A 9,259-nucleotide genomic window follows, 5' to 3' on the forward strand; every position below is an offset into this window, starting at 1 on the left:
TTATTAAAATACAAACTGTGAGTGGTTGTTTAGGCATTGGTTAAGACTATCTGTCCCCCCGCCTGGGGACAGAACTGACTTCCGGGCACCACCGAAAGACAGTGCGGGGGAAAGCAAGTCGGGGAAGAATTGGAGCTGAGACACAGACCCTCAACTCTCACCCGCCTGCTCCCCGAAGGCTTGCCGGCCCTAGTCCCATTCCAGGGATTGGACGAAAAGATGGCAAGCCCCAGGATTCCTTTAACGGAATTCCCTTTCCGCAGCAACCATGGAGGGGCAGGCCCAGCCTATCCTGAACCCCTCCATGGAGGGGTAGGCCCAGCCTATCCTAACCCCTCCTCCACCAGATTTATAACCAATGCCTAACCGCCAATCGAGCCCTTTACGCTCGCCGCCAACCACTCACAATCCCAACCCATTCTTCAACCCTTCAATTACCGCATCCAACCAGACATCATTCCCCAGCTCGGAAAGATGTACCCCATCATTGCGGTAAAGGGCCAGAGCCTTGAAGGTAATATCCTGGTGGTAAATCACCAAACCACCCAATTCCGTTACCCTCTTGCTCACTGCGGAATTAACGCGCTTCCTGGCCCTTTCAGCAGCCTTGGGTTGAGAAATGCCTGCCAATTGCTCCTTTGCAGCAATTGTGACCAAAATATTTTAACGGTAGGTATTAAGGTCACCAACTCCCCCAAGTCTCTTTGAATCGTGGAGCGCAAAGTGGAGCAATCAACCTTTGCCATATCATTCTTCCCCAACTGCACTACAATCGCCAAAGGGGGACCATGTGAAAGCACCCTCTGCTTAATTAGTGGGATGAATTCACTCCACCGCATTCCCCGTCTGGATATCCACTGCACCTGTACGTGCTGTGGGAAGCCAAGTTCCGGTCCCCTTCCAGACTGCCTCGCTCTGATGCCAGCCCAGTAAACGATGCTGTGCCCCACAATCCAAATGCGGACTGGAGCTAGAAACATGGGCAGGAAGGCCAAGATGGCGCCCCCAGTCCAGACTCGTCAGGGTGCTTGCCAGCTCAGTGCATGATGCTGTGGCCGACAATCCAAATGCGCACAGCTGCTCCTATGAGGGGAAAAATAAAAGGAATAACAGACAGGCATCATTGGCGATGCTTCCTGAGATAACCTTTGTCAGCATCATACTTCCAATGACCCGTATTCACAATCCTGTCTACTAGCAGGCCCCAGTGCGCAGCCTTTGCAGCAGCACCTATTTGGAAGGAATGAGGCGTGTTCAGCGGTAGGCAAGCCACAGGCTGCAATAACTGGCGCACGACGTGAGCAATTAGATGCCCGTCGAACTGGAACCCATTTCTGTGCACTAGGATCGAGCCAGCCCCCAGGGGAATGAAAAGCCAAATATTTCCGGTATCCAATAACAGGGCAAGGGCCCACCTCACCTGAGACTGGAAGCCTGATGGTGGCAACCCTGCTCACTAGGTCTGACTCAGAGCTCCAGACACTTATGACAAGCTCCAAAGCAGATAAGGAAAAGTCCTGAGGCAATAAGCCTCCAAACTTTCAGCCCCGTGCTGGCTCCAACACAATTTCCCCAACCCTCAGTACACCAAAATTACAATGGAATACTGAAATAAGTCTCGTCTTGATCTTGAACCAGCCGACAAGTCTTAACTTGTTGCGGATACTGCATAGGTCAAAGATTGACCGGCTTCCTGCCTGCTGTCCTGTGAAGGTTGGAGCCTATTCCAACCTTCCGAGACCCTGCGCACGACACACTTTTTGAAGGGTCTCTGAAAAATTAAAGCTTTACTCTAGCAGACATTGCAGCGGACTGAAGTCTGATAGTTTTAACACTGCATCCGATCTGCAGCAGGTGGGCGAATTACTGCAGGTCCTGCTCAGAGGATGGGGGCAGGTTCCTCTGAATGGCCGAGGACTGCCAGCTAAATTTTAAGAAATCAGTCCAGGCCTTCTCATAAGACCTGAAAGCGAATGGGGAAACGTAAGCTACTACTCCTCATAATTATTAATTGTTGCCAAGTGCCACAGGAGTTCCAGAAAAATCCGGCTATAGCTGGGTGTCCAGAGCCCAGGATCTGAAGCTCTCCAACTGAAAAAACGGGATAGAGCAACCGCAAAAACATTAGATGATCCCGAAATAAAGCGAGCAGAAACACAATATTAAACCTTAAGCAGTGCGAAGACTCTGCCAGAGCATGAGGACTGTTTTGCCAGGACTCTCACACTGCCTGGTTATCAGACCAAGACAGACCTGACGGTCTCTAAACTCCTCAGTCCAGATGTGCGCTGACACTACAATGGGGAAAACTCGCGAAAAGTTAGGTTACATGTGATTGCCTTGCCCTGCCAGGCTCAAGGCCACTGTACATGATGATGAAGGAACCCCGGGCCATGAGACCACCTGGCCAAGCAGGAATGGAAGGGGCAGCCTGGAGCAACCACCCTGCATGCAAAATTTAACTGACCTAGGAATGATAGGATCTGACAAAGCAACACTTGCTTCAGAGGAAGCATTACGAGAATAACATCCTTCAAGGCAAACAGCTTTTCCACAGGCAAGCAGAAGTTTGAGCAACGGTATCCAGCTAGCCCCCAAATACATTAAAAGGGGCAGTAGGACCCACTGTCCTCCATTGCCAACAGAACACCCAGCTCCTCAGGGAATAAAGGGGCATCTAGTAAGCTAAGCAGAGGCTGGTGTCACATGAACCAGCCAGTAAAACAATCCACATAACGATACCCCCAGTTAAACGAGTCTTGACTCGCAATGTACAATCCAGAAAGGCACTAAAGGACTCAAGTGCTGCACAGCCTATTGAGCAACCCACTGGCATCGCCTTATCAATATAAGGACCATCCAATTAAAGCCTAACTACTTAAAATCTTGAGGGTGAACCGGCAGTAGCCTAACAGCCGATTCAATATTGCATAATGCCAACAAGGCACCTCCTCCAATTTGTTGGTAAGCTCAACTGCCTGATCCAAAGATGCATATTTCACGGAACCATTCCGGAGACAGAGCATCATTCACTGAGGTGCCCTTGGGATGCGATAAATATGGATCAGATGGAATTATATGGGGCTTTCTTTGGGACAATCCCCAATGGGGATAAATGAAAATCGGGACTAGAAGGAGAATCAAGGGGATCCCACCATACGTCCCAATGCAAGCTGCTTCCTAACCTTCTTTCTGGCTACCACAGATAGCTCTCTAACTGGCTTTTGAGTTGCTGTATTCTGAGCCACTGGCTGAAAAGCCAGAGGAATCCCAAACCTTGGGAAAACCCTTCCCACAAGCACAAAGCTACTGACCCATCTAGATAACCTTTTAGCCAGACTTTCAAGGGCGATATTTTTACGGAAATATGGGCAAGAGGTATTGAGTTATTGCTTGCCAGCCCCCGCTTGGGCAAGATGCCCTGCCTTGTGTTGCCACCATGATGTGTAAATTTACAGGGCCAACACTGGCCAGAAACCCTAAAGAAGTCCCAACAAAGCTGCCACCGGGCCAGCTTCCTGCATACCAGCTTCCGGTTCTATTGCTCAGGGAATTTCCATTTGAAATGTGGAGCTGCACAAGTGGTCCACATGTCCCCGTCCCTGCGATCCTAGCGAGCTAAGGGGATGATGGCAGCCCTGCGTCTAACATTCCCATCATAGTGAATTACCACTTATAGAATAGTGGGGTTGGAAGGAATAGTAAAAGCTTCCCTAAACAGGGCTATTTTAGATGTCTTCTAAAAGTCTGGTAGTAGACATCTGGTGGGAGGGTGTACCACAGGGCAGGTGTCACTTCCGAGAAGGCCCTCCAACTGGTTCCCTGTAACTTGGCTTCTCACAGTGAGGGAACCACCAGAAAGGCCCTCGACGCTGGACCTCAGTGTCCGGGTAGAGTGATGAGGGAGCATGCAGCTGTCCCATACAGGGACCAATCCTACAACCTAGGCATTACCGGCACCATACGCTGACCAGCTGAGCTATCCAGGATGATCCCTAAAGACCTGGAACAGCCTCACCCTGACCCCTGGAGAGGTCCAAGGTGATGTCTGAGTCATCATCAGAGCCCAGTGGTGATTTACCTGCAAGGAGGTGTAAGCATCATCCCTGCTCCGCTTTTTCCTGCCTCTGAAGACCTTCCTTCTGGAAGAAGGCATCTGGGGCATCAGCAAGTCATCCTCTGCAGGAGAGGCAAGCTCTGGAGGCATCTGCAAAGGCCCTGCAAAAGGAAAAAACCTAACCAATGTGAGGAACAGGTGAAACTAATGCTTTGTGCACCACATGGGGACACTATTCAGGCCAGAAACGCTGCCAGAGGCCATCAAATTCTAGGGCCAAGCGGGCCAAGCCCTAGGATCACCTGCCAGGCCAGACATAAATGTTTCCAATGAGATAACAAACTCGAGGCAGCCCACCGCCTGTCCAGGTACCCCTGTTTGCCCTTTAGAGGGAAGCACCCCCTCAAGAAACCCAAAGTTTTTTTTGTGGTTTTTTTTTGGGGGGGGGGGCAATATCACAAATGGGCCAAACTACCCAGCAACAAAATAGTCCAAAAGGAGCAGCTTGTTTTGCTTTGTTATAACAAGGGCTAAGTGGGGGATATGAACCCTGTCTCCCAGGTCCTAATCCTGTACTCTAGCCACTAAGCCACAATGGCTCATCTCTAAAATGGCAGTTGCCATTATCAGGGCAAAACAAACTTGAAGAAAATAAACTTGTTCAGAAACAGCATAGTTAAAGAGCATACAAAGAGTGCTCATTGGAGGCACAGAGAGCCTCTGGCTCCACTCTGTCTGCCTAAGATATACATTAGCAACAAGTGAGCCTGCAAACAAACAGATACATTCTTAATAGAGAGAATGAGTCACATGTCACAGAAACTTAACAATTTACTGTACTGCTAACTGGATCAGGCTTAGGCTTGAAAAATATGTGCAGGCCGAGCAGGCCTCCCAGCTTCAGCTCACTGCCTTTTTTAGTCTCATTTCAATATTAAAGGAACTCAATATAGTGCTCCCGCCTAAGGCTAGATTAAAATTCAGCCAACAGCACTGCACCCACCCAAAATAAAGCCAACCTATGAGGATACTATAAACGAAAGTGATCCCAGGTAAGCTGGGAATGTATTGTACTGCTAACTGTAGCAGGCTTAGGCTTGAATGATATGTGCAGGCCGAGCAGGCCGTGAAAGCCTCCCTGCATCTGCTCTCTGCCTTTTTTGTCTCATTGCAATATTAAATAAAGGAACTCAAAATAGTGCTCCAGCCAAAGGCTAGATTAAAATTTGGCCAACAGCACAGCAATCACCCAAAATAAAGCCAACCTATGGGGATACTATAAATGAAAGTGATTCCAGGCAAGCTGGGAACAGCCCTGACTAGCCCCACAATTAAACAGGCGAAAATGGGGAAAACCTTTTTGCAAAAGAAAGCCCCTAATGGGGGCTCTCTCCCTACTGGGAAAGGCAAGCCAAGGAGGATTATGCCCAGGCAGCGCTCACAGGTACAGGGAGAATCTTCCCACAGGGCAGGGTAAGGGGTGGGGTGAGAAATCAAACGGGGGGAAAAAGGGGAATTAAATTAATTAAGGGACTAGAGAAGATTAAAAAGAAGGGGAAAATAAAGAAATGTAACCAGACAATGAGAAGATCACTCCACTGTCCTCCAGACGGTCCAAGTGCTCCAGGTGATCCGTTGCACGCAGCAAAAGAGAAAGTACAAGGCTGTGTGCAGAGTATTTAAACCTTTTACCCCTCCCACCAAAATTGCAACATAACTTTTGCCCCAGCAACTTGGCAATCCAATCAATGCCCCCCGGCCATCTTGGAGAACTTACCCAGCAACAAAGGGGGTGGCTCAGTAGACCCCACCGCAACACGTGCTCTCCCTGAAGGAGAACACGCTTTATGGAATGGAATTTCCCATCCCTAACTCCACCCCGTACTCCCACCCCCGATCTGTTCTGAGATTTCTCTCAACCTTCTGGAAGAACATTTGGGAGTCTGGGGAGAAAAGAAGGAGGGTGAATTCTACTGCAAAAAAAATATTGAATGCATGGGACAGCTTTGTTGGATACAAACTGTAGCCCGGAAATCTGCCCATCCCTATTTAAGCAGCTACTTAAATAGCAGCTCTTCAACAGTACTTTGCAGCTCTTCAACAGTAACTCATATTCCCAGACCTAGGTTTGTTCTTCATCAAGCTTACAAATACTCACAGTTTTAAAAGGTGGGGCTGAATATCTAGGATCCTGAAGGAGAACTTTATCCTTTCAAGTGCTGGAGAAACAATACCTTTGATCCTAATATTAGCTGGTATTTCTGATTAAAGCAATGCTAATGGAAAGAAACCTAATTTTGAACTGTCAGCTCCTGTTTCATGCATTGTCCCACTTGAAAGGAGAATAGGTGTGATTGTTTTTTAACTTGGTGAGACAAACAAGTACAATTAAAAATACATAACCAAGAATGCGCCAGCTGTGCTGGGAATAATCCTGTAGACTGCCTGCTGAGTCTCTGAAAGTATGGCCAATAACTTACAGAAAGTTTCACAACAGAAAGTTTCCCCCCAAAATACGTAACAGCATTTCTTGAACAGACATCATAGCACCCAAAGCACTAATGTCAATAAATGAAAAATATAGATTCTTTTGCAACAGCGGCACCAAAGGAGCTGGTATTGAAGCGAGTGAAAGAAATAGTTCTCTCTTCAAATAGTAACCCAAAAAGCAATACAGTAAAGAGCTCTTCTTTTTTGGTAATGCTGGTTTTGGTTTCCTTATTTTTATTTCCTTACATTGATTTCTTACCTTTTTTCTATCATGGAACCCATAAGATCATAAGAAGAGCCTGTTGGATCAAGCTAGTGGCCCTTCTAGGCTCTCACTGTGGCCAGCCAGGCAGGACATGAATGTAGAAGGTCATCCAGGCAGACCAAGCGGTCACAGGCCTACTTAGCTTCAGCCACGTGATGACCTCATGTATCCTTCATGTTATAAAGCAACAAGATTTTACAAAGCACTGGATGGGAGTGGCCGCTGGTCCTGAGAGATCTGCATTGGCTCCCAGTATGTTTCCGAGCACAATTCAAAGTGTTGGTGCTGACCTTTAAAGCCCTAAATGGCCTGTATACCTGAAGGAGCATCTCCACCCCTATCATCCAGCGCCGAGGGCCTTCTGGCGGTTCCCTCATTGCAAGAAGTGAGGTTACAGGGAACCAGACAGAGGGCCTTCTCGGTAGTTGCTCCCGCCCTGTGGAACACCCTCCCATCAGATGTCAAGGAAATAATCGGTTATGCTATTTTTAAAAGACATCTGAAGGCAGCCCTGTTTAGAGAAGTTTTTAATATTTAATGCTGTATTGTTTTTAACACTCGATTGGGAGCCGCCCAGAGTGGCTGGGGAAACTCAGCCAGATGGGCGTGGTATAAATAAAAAATTATTATTATATTATTATATAACACTGAGGCAAAGGTGAACAGAAGATGTACTGAGATCAGCTATGTGAACTTCAGCTGTTTCATCAAGGTATGAGGCTAGAGCATTGTGCCAAAAGCTGAGAATTGTTTTCTGGCTCACTTTGCTCTTTTTAAATGGTCATCCCAAAATTCACGGATACATTGCTTCCATGTTGTCCAGTGCCCCTTCAGCTCCCAACATCTTCAGGCAGCTGCCAGGACCCAACCTCTCAACAGGATTCACCTTCCCTGAGGCCCCAATCTCAGGATGTTCAGATAAAAATGGAGAATAAGGCACCATGGGTATTTCCACGTTGCCTTTCATGCTGACATCATGACTTACTTATAAAAACATATTACAGTCGTCCTCTGTCCTAGCAACAAATCTCATGCACAAACTGTAATTTAATAAGCAAAAAAGTAGTAATCCATATTTATATCAACTACATAACTAGGCCAACTGACACCTCACAGCAGGCCTCACTTAATCCTTGCACCACAACAGCACAGTAAATGGAACTTCTGACCTACTGGGAAAGGAATGAAGAATGTGGGGAGACCATAATATCTTATTTCATGCCCCAGATTTAACAATAAACACTTCATAATGGACCCCATTAGTAGCAATGTTACACTTTGGGGCTCATATTGTGCAGTCTGCCGCGCGTGTCTCAGATTTGATTTCCATGTAATTTCCTCATAAATGCTTGTGATTTGGCTGTAACGTGAGAATGTTGAGTCTGACATTTTGGGAAATGGCAGATGCTACCAATATGTTTCAAGTTACATATAGAGCAGGGGAAATTTGACAAGCTGAAATGAATGTAACCTGCAAAAATGTTGACCAGAAGAAGCTCTATCAAACCTCCCAAGCAAACATGTAATATTCTGAACCATATAGTAACTAACAAAACAATCCTATTCAAGTCTACTCAGAAGTCAATGGGTATTACTCTCAGGTACATGCAGGACTGCATATTCCATTCAAAGTTTAGCCCACGTCATAGAGACCAGCTACTGTATGTATGCCAACTTTAGTTCCTTAGAGTAAAGGCAAACTAAATAAGTAAATAATACTGACATGCTACTTTTTATTCAATGTGCTCAAGGTAGCATACATAGCCCCCCGCAAGCAAGCACACACACACACATTTTATTCACACTGATTTACGGTAGGCAATATTTCTGTAATATGAAAATGTATTTAAAGGTAAAAGGTAAAGGTACCCCTGCCCATATGGGCCAGTCTTGACAGACTCTGGGGTTGTGCGCCCATCTCACTCAAGAGGCCAGGGGCCAGCGCTGTCCGGAGACACTTCCGGGTCACGTGGCCAGTGTGACAAAGCTGCATCTGGCGAGCCAGAGCCGCACACGGAAACGCCGTTTACCTTCCCGCTGGTAAGCGGTCCCTATTTATCTACTTGCACCCGGAGGTGCTTTCGAACTGCTAGGTTGGCAGGCGCTGGGACCGAGCAGCGGGAGCGCACCCCGCCGCAGGGATTCGAACCGCCGACCTTTCGATCGGCAAGTCCTAGGCGCTGAGGCTTTAACCCACAGCACCACCTGCGTCCCTAAAAAATGTATTTAGCAGGAATTATTTTGTTTAACTGCTTAATCACCACTTTGTCTAACCTTCCTTAGTTTGTGAACTGCCCTATCAATATTTTAGGATGTTTTCCACCAGGGTTCACCACCAAAATCTAATCAAACACCAGTATCAGCATTCAAACTGTATATAATGGCATGCAAATTGCACATGAACCATACATAATCCACTCCTAATTTATGTGAACTTCAGCTTACGC

The 9,259-nt window shown here is 47.0% G+C and overlaps 1 long non-coding RNA gene across 1 annotated transcript; it reads right to left on the reverse strand.

Annotated features, from left to right (window-relative positions):
• Window positions 1-949: 949 nt before the first annotated feature.
• Window positions 950-4,125, reverse strand: LOC307223802. The gene is made up of 3 exons (XR_013842277.1): window positions 4,082-4,125; window positions 2,169-2,294; window positions 950-1,083 (listed from the first exon to the last, which is right to left on the reverse strand). It is a non-coding gene; the product is annotated as an uncharacterized lncRNA (long non-coding RNA).
• Between the last annotated feature and the right edge of the window lie 5,134 nt (window positions 4,126-9,259).

Source organism: Podarcis cretensis (genome assembly GCF_951804945.1).
Source record: "Podarcis cretensis genome assembly, chromosome: 9".
NCBI classification, from domain to species: Eukaryota; Metazoa; Chordata; class Lepidosauria; order Squamata; family Lacertidae; genus Podarcis; species Podarcis cretensis.